The following is a 14,797-nucleotide window of genomic DNA, read 5'->3' as shown; positions in this document are numbered from 1 at the left end:
TCTCAGAGCTCTAGTAAAGCTGTAAATTATCTTTGCACATAATTGCTGTTCTTGATTTTGACAGTTTGCTTGTAGACGTCTGTCATACATCAACCTGTAGACAATGAAAACAGGAATAAAGGCCCCTGAAAAGTAGGTGCATCCAATCACAAATCTGGACATCTAATTAGCATAGACGTTGAACACAAAATAAAACATAACTCTTCCTGCTTCTATTAAGAATGTGAGATATTTCTCAGAAACACATGTTTTAGAATAAACAGAATGATAAAACTTATGGAAAACAATAAGTACATTATCAAAAAGAAATATGCAAAATCTGTGGACTTTGCTAAACTGTATTGCAAAATTCTATCACACAAGGTTTTTTTTTGCTTTTGAAAAGAGGAGATGTAAGATGTGTGTCCTGTTATTGTCCCAGGCCCCCTTTAAAATAAACCACACCACACATAAAGCCATTTGATGGTCTTTATTGAATGTTATTAGATAATAAACTTTATTCACACAGAAATAACAACTATTATCTTCATTGATAACGATCTCAGGGCAGCGTACCTACTCACCCTGGATGATTATACCTCAGGGTAGCGTACCTACTCACCCCGGATGATTATACCTCAGGGCAGCGTACTCACCCTGGATGATTATACCTCAGGGTAGCGTACCTACTCACCCCGGATGATTATACCTCAGGGCAGCGTACCTACTCACCCTGGATGATTATACCTCAGGGCAGCGTACCTACTCACCCTGGATGATTATACCTCAGGGCAGCGTACCTACTCACCCTGGATGATTATACCTCAGGGCAGCTTACCTACAAACTTTGTTACCTCTTCCACCAGGGCAGCATACTTACTCACCCACCACATTTAAATAGGCAGCGTACCTGCTCACCTCCTGCCAAACCAACCATTAACCAATGAAATCTCCTTTATTCAGGTAGCCACCAGCAGCTCACTTACAATGCAGGACCACCTTCCTTAGAGGGGGAACAGAACAGGACAATCCTGTCTCTCTTCTCTGCCTTAAACCACCAAAATCGTCTATAAAATCAAAACAGGGAGGGTGGGAGGGCCACCAACCCAAGCCAAAATATGCCTACTTCCTCTCAGCCCTAACACTTAAGCCTACTATAAGTCCCTCCCTCCCCTACATCACTTTCCCTAAGTTCCCTTACTCTTTAACCATTTAAAGCCTACAGTCTAACCTACCTAACAAACATTCAACCATTAACTTCTTAAAACTATACCCTCCCCACCTTTCCTTCCTAAGCGTGGGACCGGGACAACTTAGTTTATCCCAAACTTAATTTGTTCCAGCCCCCCTTTAAAATAGACCATACCAAACACATAAAGCCATTTGACAAACTTTATTGAATATTATTAGATAATAAACTTCATTCACACAGAAATAATAACCATTATCTTCATCAATAATGATCTCAGGGCAGCGTACCTACTCACCCTGGATGATTATACCTCAGGGCAGCGTACCTACTCACCCTGTTACCTCCTCCACTAGGCAGCATATCTACTCACCCCCACACTTAAATAGGCAGCGTACCTGCTCATCTCCTGCCAAACCAACTATTAACCAATGAAATCTCCTTTATTCAAATAGCCACCAGCAACTCACTTATGATGCAGGACCACCTTCCTTAGAGGGGGAACAGAAGAGGACAATCCTGTCTCTCTTCTCTGCCACCAGCCTGATCCCAGGCTGTTCCCCCTCCTAAACTCTAACCTTAACCATACCTTCTGAAAACAGCTTCAAATGAAGATTAAACAAATCCATCCCCACCTCGTTCAAATGCACCCCATCAGTGCAATACCAGACATCCTCCCCATCCCCAAAATCTCTATGTTCAATAGTATGCATCTCCAAAATTCTTAATTGCCTAGCCAGTCTCTGATTAATAAACCTCCTAACCCTTTCAAGAGCCCTATAACTATAAGCATTCCTCCAACACAAACGAGGAACCAACTCTGACCAAACGATATCCATACCTGGGTACAATGTCTGCAACCTCAACAAATCATATAGAATAATATCTACTAATCACATCTTAGAAAGAATTCCAAGATCATTGCCTTCCAAATGAATCACTAATATGCGAGGACACCCCACTCTCAATTTAACCTGCTCAAATTCATGCAGCAACCTATCCCACCTAAGACCCCTAACAGCATGCCATGTCAGTGACCATTCTAAATGGAACAAACCCAAATTTTTCCCATCTTCCCTGACTGACGTATGCCCCAAGATGACAATCTGTTTCCCTAGAAAAGATGAAAAGAAAGTCATTAATCAGACCAACAACTTTTATCTAATATATGATAAAAATGCATTTGAAGACCACCTTCCCACTATTTTAATAACCTCAATGGAACTACCCTCTCTAGCTAAATCTGAAGTTCTGCCAATTTGAAGAGAATGAGCTGCAAACCTATCTGCTGGAAATCCCATGCAACATAAAACCCTCCTAATCAAACATATGAATCTACTACTTGACACAACCTCCCCATCCACCGCACAAAAAATTAACTCAGATAAACCCCCCCTTCTGTCTCCTCCTGAATTCCTTGGCTCACCTTACTGAACAAAGGCTAGCATTCCTGTCAGGCTTAAGCACCACCAATAAACCTTTATCTGTCTTACTCTTCCATAACGCAATAGTAACCTCTCCCTCACCTATGATAACATCCTTCCAACATAAAGAACCTAACAACTCAGAAACATGGAAGGTGCCAAAATATAGCCATGCACACAATGTGCCCCACATGAAATAATCCAAAAATCCACCTTGGAGAAAAGTGGGCAACTGAGAATGTCTCCATTTTTCTGAGAGACCTTTAAAAATTTTTAGTTGACATCATTCCTACCTAATCCTAAGGATACAATATCAATTAGAATAAATTAGACTCCTTGGAAATTGAAAAAAAAAAGGACAATTATTCTACACAATACAATGGATGTTCATGTTTGTTGTTCACATCCATTCATAAGAGCAATAAGGGCAAATAAAGAACTTATTTTCAAATATTTCCCATTGATCGTAACAAGAAAATTCTTATCTGTCAGCTTTTAGATTTATTTATCGACAAATCATTTTTCTTTTTTTTTTGGTTGGGTGTCAACAGTCAGGTGTCAGGTGTAGCATGTCTGTGCTGTGCAAATACATATTGGTGGTGTATCAATGGGAAAGGGATGGGAATTCTTTTTGGTTTAAATTTTCTAACAAAGCCTACATAGGGTAAGATATTTTAGTTGTATGGGATGGGACCTAAGATGATATTAATTTGTTCATTTGTTTTTTAGAAAGTAGAACTACTACTAGCTTATTCACTACTGTAGTGCAGAAACATCATATGAGGTCACTGTTTTTAGATGTCTTTAGAGGAGGTAGACTGACTTCCAGACCACAGACCAAACATCCTGGAAACACATGCTATAACACTTACAGACAAAAAACATATTGGAAGAACACAATTTGGCATTTATTATAAGTCAATTCATATATAGTCATTTTGGTGGCATTACAAATGATCAAGACTTACAGGTATATCCAGCTATGGAGAATGAGATTATATTTTTATTAGGGAGAAGTGATAAGACCCTGAGCAGACGCAGCAGATTTTATATGAATATTTGAAACCATTCCTTCAATTATGTTGATACTTATATATTAAAGCTAATAATCTTATGAATAAAACATTAAACCACCAAATACTGGTTTTATATAAATGTATACCAATACCCCATTAAATATTAAGAAAATTTTTGATAGTTTAATGGTGAATTTGGATGAACGATGAACATGAATATTGATGATTGATAGTTGAAATGTTATTTACCTTTTTAGGAAATAATAAGAACTTAAAACGGTGTTGTAACCAAAATAGTGTTGCTCATATTGTCAGAGGAATCCTAGTGTAAAAATGAGATCACCTTGTTGTACCGCATGCAGTTGTTGCAGAGATTTCAAAGATCGGTTTTTATACATCCTGCATTGGATTATTCTTTGTTCCTAGATTTCAAGCCTTATAGACACCTCCTTTGTTGATTTATTTATTTGTTCTGCAAGTGATTTGCCTTTTATATAGTATTTGGCCAAATTATTTTTGAAAACAATATTTATATAACTTTAATTATTGGAAAGTTGAAAAAGAATTGAATATTTGCTTTTATATAGGCATATTATAATAATGCCACCAATTGTTTTTAGGGCTTTTGCAGATTTTGTGAACAAATTTTTGTTTTTTTAACTATATGTTTAACCTGAACAAAAAAGAATTACAATGGATCTTTAAACTAAGTGGGAACAAATTCTGGTAAATCCATAATATTTTTGTAATTCTTTATTTATCTTAAACTTAGATAATAGTTATATTTATTCTTAGTAATTTATTATATTTATTTTTAGATATGTTTCTAATACCCTGTTTTATTTTTTTATTATGTTTTTCTTAAATTATTATTTAATATATTTTATATGTTATATATTTTTTATTTATTATTATTTATCAACTTTATATTTTTATTTAATGATGTTTTGATGTTTAATGTTTAATTTTATTTATGTTATATTCTGTACATTTATATATTTTATATATAATTTTTTTTTATTTTTTTATATATTTATTCGATGAACTATTATATTGAATATATATTTATTAGAATATATTTAGAAATGCCTTAAATATTTATATAAGCTATTTATATAGATATATTATAATATATTTACTATTATTATTAGGTATTGTATTTACTTTTATTAAATTTAATATATATATGATATGTATATTATATCTAAAGTGATTTTTAATTATATTTTGATTTTTAAAATTTTATTTGATAGTCTTAATTATTTTTCGCTTGATAATATTTTAATTTAAATCAATTATCTGAAGAATCATGTGATCACTGTCTTGGTTGAGGAATCTATTTTAATTGCTATTTTTTACTCAAAGTCTGTCTAACTTATTGTCTTAATGATGAAATTTATGATTATATAAAATTTGTGCTTAATTTGTAATAATGCTAACCCTTTCAACAAAACTTTCAATACTGCCCTTGTCAGCAGCCATTGCATATCCCTATGCTCCCCAACCACTCTCCCCCACCCCTTCAACATCCGCCCTACTGTCCATGACTTTGTAAAATCCTGCAACCCCGCTACCCTAGCCAAAATGATAATAGCCAAATCCACCCTGACCGACTGTAATGTCTTACCTAGTCCCCAAGCTTGAGCTACATATCGCAACAATAGTTCCTCCGACCACACCCCTTCCTCTTCTGGCAACTTCAGAACAAACCGATCAAAATCAGAAAGATCCCTACCATAAGACTTCCTTGTAGATAGAGCCCAGGAATGATGCACCAACCTCCTGGCTACCTTGACCCAAGGTACCAAGCCTCCTCTGGCAGGATTTCTGGTACTTCCTCCGCCCCTGGAGCCAACAGCTGAAACCTGCAAAACTGAAATCAGGACATGCTATCAGCGATATCATTCTTGATACCAGGCACATGTACTGCTGTAAATGAAAAATTGATTAACAGACTCTGCAAAACTAATTTACATAATACTAACACCAACAGTCCCGACTTAGCCGACTTCTTTTATAGCACCCTCACCACTGCCATATTTTCAGAATGAAAAACTACTCACCTGTCCCATAAATGCTCCTTCCACACTACGGAAGCTACCCATATCGGCATCAACTCTAAAAAGGCCACATCACAACTCACTTCCTCATTCCACACCTGAGGCCATTTAGCCGCAAACCACTGACCTCCAAAGTAAGCCCCCATGCCATTGCCGCATCTGTAAATAACCCTTCCCTACCCAATCAGCCTGCCAGAAAGAGATCCCATTATAATGTTACAAAAAAACCCTCCTACAACAACAAACCCTCCCGAGCCAATTTGGACACCCTAACCCAATGATGTTTACTCTGGCCCCTTTCAACATAAATGCCACTGACCTACAAAAGGTATGCCCTGGGTTTACTGCTCAACAGGCAAAGTTCAAAAGCCCCAACAACTCCATGACTGCTCAAACCCATATCTTATCCTTGCTCACCACCAAACGCATAGCCATCCCTAAGCCTCTCTAACTTATCCCTGGGAAGACAAAACTGTCCCCATTTCACATCTACGATTAACCCCAAAAATTCTAATGCTCTCCATCTTAGGCTGAGCCAATGGTACCTCAAGCTCATTGCACATGCTTGTGAACGCCCACAAACCTTCCTGAGCCTCTGCCCGTCCTTCACCCACCAGCAAGAAATCATCCAAATAATGCACTGCCTTTTGCATTCCCACTCTGTGCTGCCATATCCAATGCAATACCCTACTAAACTTCTCAAATGTTGCACATGCCACTGAACATCCCATGGACATAGCTTTGTCAAAATAGTCCTTCTCACCTACTCTCATCCCCAACAACAGCCGATCCTCACTCTTAATTGGCAACAAGCGAAAGGCAGACTCAATGTCAACTTTAACCAGCCATGGATTCTGAAATTCCTTAATCACCTTCGCAGCATCATCCAAGGATGCATAATGCACCCTAACCTCCTCCTTTGCAATAAAATCATTCACTGAATTCCCTTCCGGATGCGACAGGTGATGTATCAATCTGAATTTCCCAGCCCATTTTTTCGGCACTAGCCCCAAGGGTGACACCTTGTAATGACTGAAAGGTGGATTGTCGAAAGGACCCAATAAATGCCCCACCCTATGCTCCTTTTCCACCAAACCTTGCAAAATGTCCTGTTTACCTCACACTGATCGCAGGTTCTTACAACCCCCCCACTACCCCCCCACACTGGACTTAATAGGAAACCCCCAGTGAAACCCCTGTAGTATCTCATTTTTAATTGCCCCACAAGGAAAACACCTAAGCATACCCCACAGAACCTCTACCTTAATGGGGAATAGCACCCCTTTCCCTGTTCCCTCTAAAGAACCCGCTTCCCCATGCTCCATGAAAATTACCCCTACCCTGCACTGGTTGAAACACTTGCGAAGCGAGAAAACCACTCTCACGAGCCATAACATTGGAATTCAGTGCGGAAAGGTCCTGCCGTCCACAAAAAAATGGACGAATGACTCCCTCCACATCTTGAACAAGTGTGTGCAAATTTGCACCCTACCTATGAACAAGAACCACTACTGAATGACCAACATACACCCGCTTCTTCTCCCCTGCTCACCCTCCTGTTAAAGCCACAATAACTATCCATAATCATAGCTAACCATATATCCAGGTGACACACCTCCCAACATAGTGAATGGTCCACAGCCTTTCATTTGCAGAAACTGATCATACCATAGCCATGCATTCCCTGGCCTTAGCTGTTGCGCATCCTGAATAGTAAGGAAATAATGTAGAAGTGGTAGGGCCAATGATCCATCTCTCTCCAACTGCATGGCCATATAGTATATAAAGCTGATCACCCAATTATCCCACGTTCTAGGATGAGTTTTACCTACCCTCTTCCTCCCCAAAGCTGATAAGGCTGCCAACAAGGCCTTACTATTAGTCGACTCCAACTCCACTAACCACTGGACCCCTTCCGCATTGATCAACTCAAATATATCAACATATTCACCTTTCCAAATTTTCTCTTTCACTGACCCCAGAATATGCAGAGTAAAAAAGACCGCTCCTGCCTCCAGGGTTGTGTGGCTAACCAGTCCCCTGGCCAAAGCCCAAAATCCAGGTCTACCTCCGAGTCAAAAGCCAAACTGTCCCCTAAATCTACACCAACCCCAGTAGCATCTCCAATGGCATACCCAGCTGCCTGTGCCACCCTCCTCTCTGCACCCTCTATCACTTGCCATCCCCTCCCGAGCTCCCCACCTAACAATTCCCCTTCATCTGCACTCCCTCTAAAATCCTCACTGCTCCCTTCCCCAGCCAGCACCAATGAAGTAAAACCATTACCTGCACCTTCATCTTGAGATGTACTGGGAACAGAAGCCTCTACTGTGGTCACCTGCTTCGCTGTCCGCTGCCTTTTCCCCCAGGCTGGGGCTCTCAACATGTACTTCTCTTTTGACCTGGAGCCTGTCCCTGTTTGGTTACTGTCTCAGACGTCGCCACCTCCTGAAATAACTCCTCCGCCTGGGGCACAATAGCTTGCCACCACTGACGTAGTCCTGATAAGTTAGCCATCTGTAAGAAAGAAAAGATAACCTTAATACGTGTCCTCGGACTACTATGCCCTATCCACACTCCACACCCCATGGGACGAAGAAAAAAAAAAATGGACCCAGTACACAAATAAACAGCACGTGCAGGTCTTGAACCCAGAACTTCCTGGACTATAGTCACAGCACTTAACCACTAAGCCATTTGAGCTGTCATAATCACCGCACCTCACCACTACCCTCTGAGATGTTGAGCGCTTGGCCAGGACTCCGGTCAAACAATCAACCCTGCTAAGGCTCACACCCAACCCTGTACACTATTACCAAAGCAATGTACCCCTACACCCTTCTGGGCTGTCTATAACCCCCACCATCTCTCCTGAGTCTCCCCCCACTCCCCCTGTATCCCTCCCCCCAGCGGCCCCCATAAACCCCTCTCACCCGTAGGGCTGCTCATGGTCTGTTCTTCTCCTCTTCATACCCCTGTTTAAATAGTCAGCCCTGCCAAGTCTCAAACCCCAGGATGTTGTCCTTGAAAATCACTAACATACCACTATACACCCTGCTTGTCTCTCAGCCTGTCCCATTACTGTTGCTTTTCCCCTTTTGTTTTTTTTTAAACATTTTAACAAAATGCATGGCACAGTAAGTACGTGCAAGAAATGTGGAGTTGATGGACAATAGACACCAGGAACATTCTTTATATCATGCATTAAAGGTATTTCAAAAGATCTGAACCCTGTAACCTCAGCACACAGTATAATACTAGTAGCTCCCTGTACCACCACTCATCACAAGCCATCTGCGAACACGGGCCATGTTAAGCCTATGCTGCTTCCCATTATTATAAATATATATATTTTTTTAAAGAAAATACCGCCAGTCCTAGACTTCCATAGCTCTCCCTGCTTAACAGGGAGAGCATTAGGATGCTCGCAGCAATGGCCACCACCTCCAACGCGTATGCGTGAAAGTGACAGGCCTGCCAGAACCACCACAGCCTACCAACCCATGAATGCTAAGAAGAACTGCGAACAGCGGCACAAACCCACCAGTGAGGAATTAAAGCATCCCCAACGACTATCACCAATGATAAATGTCAGAAAAACAAAAAGGGGGAGAACAACTCGACACTGCCACCAACCACGACTACCAGGCATACTGTGAGCAGACCGCCGAGCCTCAGGCCTGCCCCCAGAATGCATGGACCTACTTCTCCCCCCTTTGGACCGCCTCTACTGTGACCAGACCCCCAAAATGACCCCAAACTACCACCAGACCACCAATGATCATCCTCAGCAGCACCACAGCACCACCGGACCACCAGGAAACCAAGAAACCAACAGCCACGCCACCAGGTAAGCCATACCACACTCCAGTCAAGCACCACACACCACCATCCATACCTCCTATCAAACACCAACTCCAGCCCCTTCCCTAGGCTCCCTACCTCATTCCCCCTTTCCAGTAAACCCAATCACTCTACCAACTCCCCTATACCCAGATACCAATTCCACATCACTCCTCAGTCCCACCCATACCATCTGAGGCCCATCTTAATCCGTGATACCTACAGGTTGTCTGGATGTGAGCTAGCTGTAACACCACCAACTCACGCCAAAATGTGCCTACTTCCTCTCAGCCCTAACACTTAAGCCTACTATAAGTCCCTCCCTCCCCTACATCACTTCCCCTAAGCTCCCTTACTCTTTAACCCTTTAAAGCCCACAGTGTAACCTACCTAACAAGCACTCAAGCATTAACTTCTTAAAACTATACCCCCCACCTTTCCTAGCTAAGCATGGGACCAGGACAACTTAGTTTGTCCCAAACTTCATTTGGTGCCACTAGTATGTTGGTCATTTAGTGTGGTTTTCTGTGTGCTAGACAACTTTAAAAAATAGCGTGTGATGATGGGGCGGTTCACAACATTGTGTGAATGGGTAAATTAAGTCTGAAAACAGGGACATAGTTTCAAAAATAACTACATTATTTGCATGGGTAAATCAGGCCTGAAAATAGGAACATTCCTCCAAAATAGGAACAGTTGAGAGGTCTAACCTCTATACTCCTTTGTTTCTTTTTTTCTTGCCCAGAATTGGACTGCAAAGTTTCAGGCATGTTTTTACAGACATAGATCTTTCTCTTTCTCAGTTTGGTGCTTCATTCTGACCTGTTATTGTCCGACTGTCATCATGCAACACATTCATGAGTGCAATAAATACAAATAAAAAGAGCGTGGCTTGTCTTCAAGGCATCATGAGATGGGAGTGAACATTTGCATACCTAGATCTTCAGATCATGGGGTAGTTATTATGCTCTCATACATAGGCTGGCAGTTTGTTTTCCTCCTACTGTAGGTCTGACACCTCATGCTACACAAAAGACAGAGACAGAAGACTGACAAATCCGGAGTTTCATACTCAGACTGCAGCTTTTTTCCTAATGTAGGTCGCACAATTCATGCTACACAAAAGACACCAACACAAGGTTGACAAATCTGGAGAGCTACCATTATAAGAACAATAAAGAATACTTTTTCATTTGAAGATTTCATAGCTTTAGGCTCTGTTGAGGTATACCAAAGATTCTACAACACAAAGCTACATCATCTGTAGGTTCCTCTGAAATATTTCACATTTTAATATAGCCCATGCTTTTTGCGGTTTATTTTCTGGAACATTGCAGACAGGAAAGTTGTTATATAACACAGGATATAGAGAGTGTCTACAATGAAATGGCCGTACCTGAACCTTAGGCACCACTTTGGGACCACATGTCACTAGTAGTACTCTGTAAAACAGTCTCCTCCTATAAGATATACAATTATGTAACAGCGTCCTGTAAAATAAATCTTTGAGAATGGCTTTTTGATGGTCTCTTTGTTTTATCTTCCCTGAAAGTTAACCGTTTTATGCTTCGGAGCTTGGGGTGTGATGTGAGGAGCAAACTACCTTTACATTGTCTCTCTCTTGTCTTTGGGAGTCAGAATTGCCATGTGTTCCTATTACATGGTAGTATAAACATACCAATGCAAGTGCATTTCTTCAACAGTTATTATTATGGTAAGGTTTAATGCAATTATGGTGCAGGACCACTACCTTCATTCATAGCACACTGCCATCGCTCTGTTGTGATTAGCTATTTCTGTTGTACAAAGAGCTCTAGGCATTATGTTTTGCTGTTATGTTCCAATAACTGCATTCCTGCATGAATAACATAGTTTAATTTCAAATAGGAATCATATCTTTGAGACTATTTATTACTGTTTGCTAGATGCAGCAAAAACATTCTCCTTCCCCTATTTTCAACTGTCTTTGCTGGGCAAATCAAGAGACTTCTCATCTGCACCATTGCAGGCATAACATGAGATGCTTCTTCAATTTCCCCTTGGCAGGGTCTCTATGATCCAGAAGCAAGCGGTGTCAGAAGTACTTCTCCCAGCTGTCATTCTGTTGAATTGGTTAACACATAACTGCCATCTTTGATTAGCACAGCATGAAGTGTGTATCTTTATTTTTGACTTGTACTAAGAGCAACATTTCCTGATTGTGTAAAAAAAAGAACAGAGAAAAGAAAATTCTGTTCCTTGTGAGTAGAAATTCTGTCTTGAGGATATCTCTTTGGTGTTTTGCTTGACTAATCATCATCGATGTGTGGGTTCAACAAATAGGTGTCAGTAGATGTTCCATATCCTGCAGAGTAAATCTCATTTATATTTCTTATTATTTGCACAGCAGGTTAAGATGTGTATCTATGTATCTAGGGTCTTACACAACAGATCAGTGTATGCTCCTGGAACCCTGCATTTTAAACAGATGTACTTTCCGGGAATCTTGTATTACTGATGTGTGTGCATGTTTGAGTCTCTGCATCTTGAGCACTGTAGGCATGAAACTCAACCTGTACATGCACTAGATTTCTATGTTGAGAGCTGGTCCTGCATAACAACTGGATACATGTTTCTGGACTCTGGAATAAAAATGTTATATACCCTTTTAATCCTGTGTTGCACATTTTTATCTAACTTGAACCTCCAGAATGACTGCTTTGGGCTCTTATGTAACAGCTGTATATAGTTCTATGCAGATGCATTTGACAGCTGCCTTTGTATCTTTGGGGTTCTGAGCACATGTACCTCTTTAATTAGGTCTTGTGCAAGCACTGCTGCCATAGCTCTGCGGCTTCTTGCTCAGAAAAAGCATATTATAATAGTATTCCCAACAACAGAAATATGTATTTTACTGGATTACATAACATATAGTTTTCTTCCTGAGGTTCTATATAGCAGACATATGTGTGTGTTTCTCTGGTATTGACTGAAAGAGTTAACAACATATTTTGGAAAAGGAGAACATTATGCACAAGTCTAGAAAACCCCTTCCTGGGACAAACAGTATGCTGTCCATGCATAAAGTTGTAGTGAAATAGCATTATATGTGCATTTCCTTTACAGGCCATGTCTAGGATGATATTACTTTCTTCTGGCAGCAGTTGTTATGGGACATACAAAGGAAATAATTTAGCAGTACAATACAGCTTATCAGATTTTAAACCCAATGAACCTTTATGTGGATCATGGATGTGTGCCAGTAACAATTACTTAAAACTTTTTTGCTGTAAATGTTTAATTAAAAAAAAGACACAACCACCAAAACAGTCTCATCTCAACAGAATTTTATTGAAACTAGAATACAGTAGTTAGAAAACAAAACATTTTCAGTTTGTTGATATAATTCTAGTTTCCTAATGATGAGAAACAGATAAATGAAAAACTAAAGCTCTTAATATAGTTTTCTGTCTTCTCTGTACTATTCTCACCATGACCTAGAGTAACTTAAATAAAGAAAGCAATTTTCACATACAGGATTATGATTGCGTCCCAAATCATAACAACTGATTATGTGTTTGAGAAAAGAATTTTAAGAAATGCACCCAAAGAGAGAGGCTTGATAGGTGAATCTTGACTTCCATTTAGAGAACATCTAACTTGTTGATTACAGTTGTAGAAATCCAATCATAATTATTTGTAATATATGAAGTTTTAATTTCTACAATATACTACCAGTTACAGAGGGGAAAAAGATGCAGGAGTTCAAAGTGCTTTACAGCTTTGAAAGCTGTAACACAGTGCTGCCATACAGCAGCCATACATGAAGTTAAGTGAAGTGAAGCTCTGATCAACTAAAGCTTTGAAAGCTGTTAAGCACTTCAGTCTGCCACACCTTTCTTTTCTTCATTCTTTTGTTTGTTCTTTCATTTATTTTCTGTATCTGTCATTGCAAAGTATATTGCAGCTTTTAAAGCTGTCAAAGGTTTCTGGCAATTTTCTCTGGTGGTTGTGTATGTCACAGCTTGAGAAAAGAACATGACAAGTCTAAGAGATGCTTAATAATGTACCTTTCTGACATTAGAAAGGTGTATAACAAGCTTATCTTTTTGCCAATTTCAAAGTATAATCAGTGTTCTCCATGTACTATGTATTGAATAATGCAGCAGGATAAATAAAACGCTTCCCTGTAGACACTCAAGATTATGTTTGCTATGATAAGGCTTACAAATACCGAAAATCAATGATAGTTTAATGCTTAAGGTGCATATCAGTACAACTGCCTAATTATCAGAAAATATGTGTTCTAGACATGCATGCTAAACAGCAAGCTTTAAACAGAGGTAGTACAGCAGTGTCCTCTCAATGTATGCAGGCTGTATTATAACCACATGTGGTGGACCGTACATATCTGTAAACCTTTCAAATGTGTACATGTAACTACAGCACTGCAATGAGAGCAGCATGTATGTGTTACTCTCTATGCTGCATATACCATATGCCAAAACTCCTCTGACAGGTAACAATTGCACTTTTATTAGATTGCTTGTTGAGTATACTGGATAACTGCAGCCTTGTTCAACTCATGCAACATCTGAGTACAGCTATACCTAATGTGACTGGCAAATAGGAACGCATGTCTGTAACCCTTTATGATGTAGATATGGTGCAAACATGCATGCATATAAACATATACTGAGGGTGTTAAAAGGAAACAGAAGCTTAAGCCTCTCAAGTACTATTGCCCTGCAATAGCCCCTGTGTAGCTTATGTGCCCTCTACCGTTAGCATTCCCATAGCCTTCAGTGCTACCACCTCTTAAACTCTTGTTCATGTAAAAAAGAACAACTGCTTGTGACACTGCATTTCATAATTCCGCCTATCTGTAAAATAGTATCTTTGTATTTCCAAACTAAGTCTGTTAATCTCACTGAGCTGTGCATCAGTTTCCTTACCCTGTATGGCAAGTTTCCATCATTCCTTTCCCTGTCTTGTAGGTCCACATCCCTTCTTTTCTCATCTGCATGTATCCATTCAACTGGTATGGTCAAGCCTCAGTATCTTTCACATTCATCTCATCTGTTATTTATTAAATGTTCATAACCGTGGGAGGTGGACTGATCCAAAGCTAACCCATTTTAGGAAGATTTATTAAATGTTCATAACTGTGGGAGGTGGACTGATCCAAAGCTAACCCATTTTAGGAAGAACCCAGGTGAAAGGCAAAATGTCACAAAATGGGAACAATATTATATATTTTTGTTTAAACATCTTCATTAAAGTGACACTTTTTAAAACATTGGCAGA

This window comes from Protopterus annectens, chromosome 13.part0 (genome assembly GCF_019279795.1).
Source record: "Protopterus annectens isolate FY-2018-M chromosome 13.part0, PAN1.0, whole genome shotgun sequence".
NCBI lineage: Eukaryota > Metazoa > Chordata > Ceratodontiformes > Protopteridae > Protopterus > Protopterus annectens.
This window is presented reverse-complemented; position numbering follows the sequence as displayed.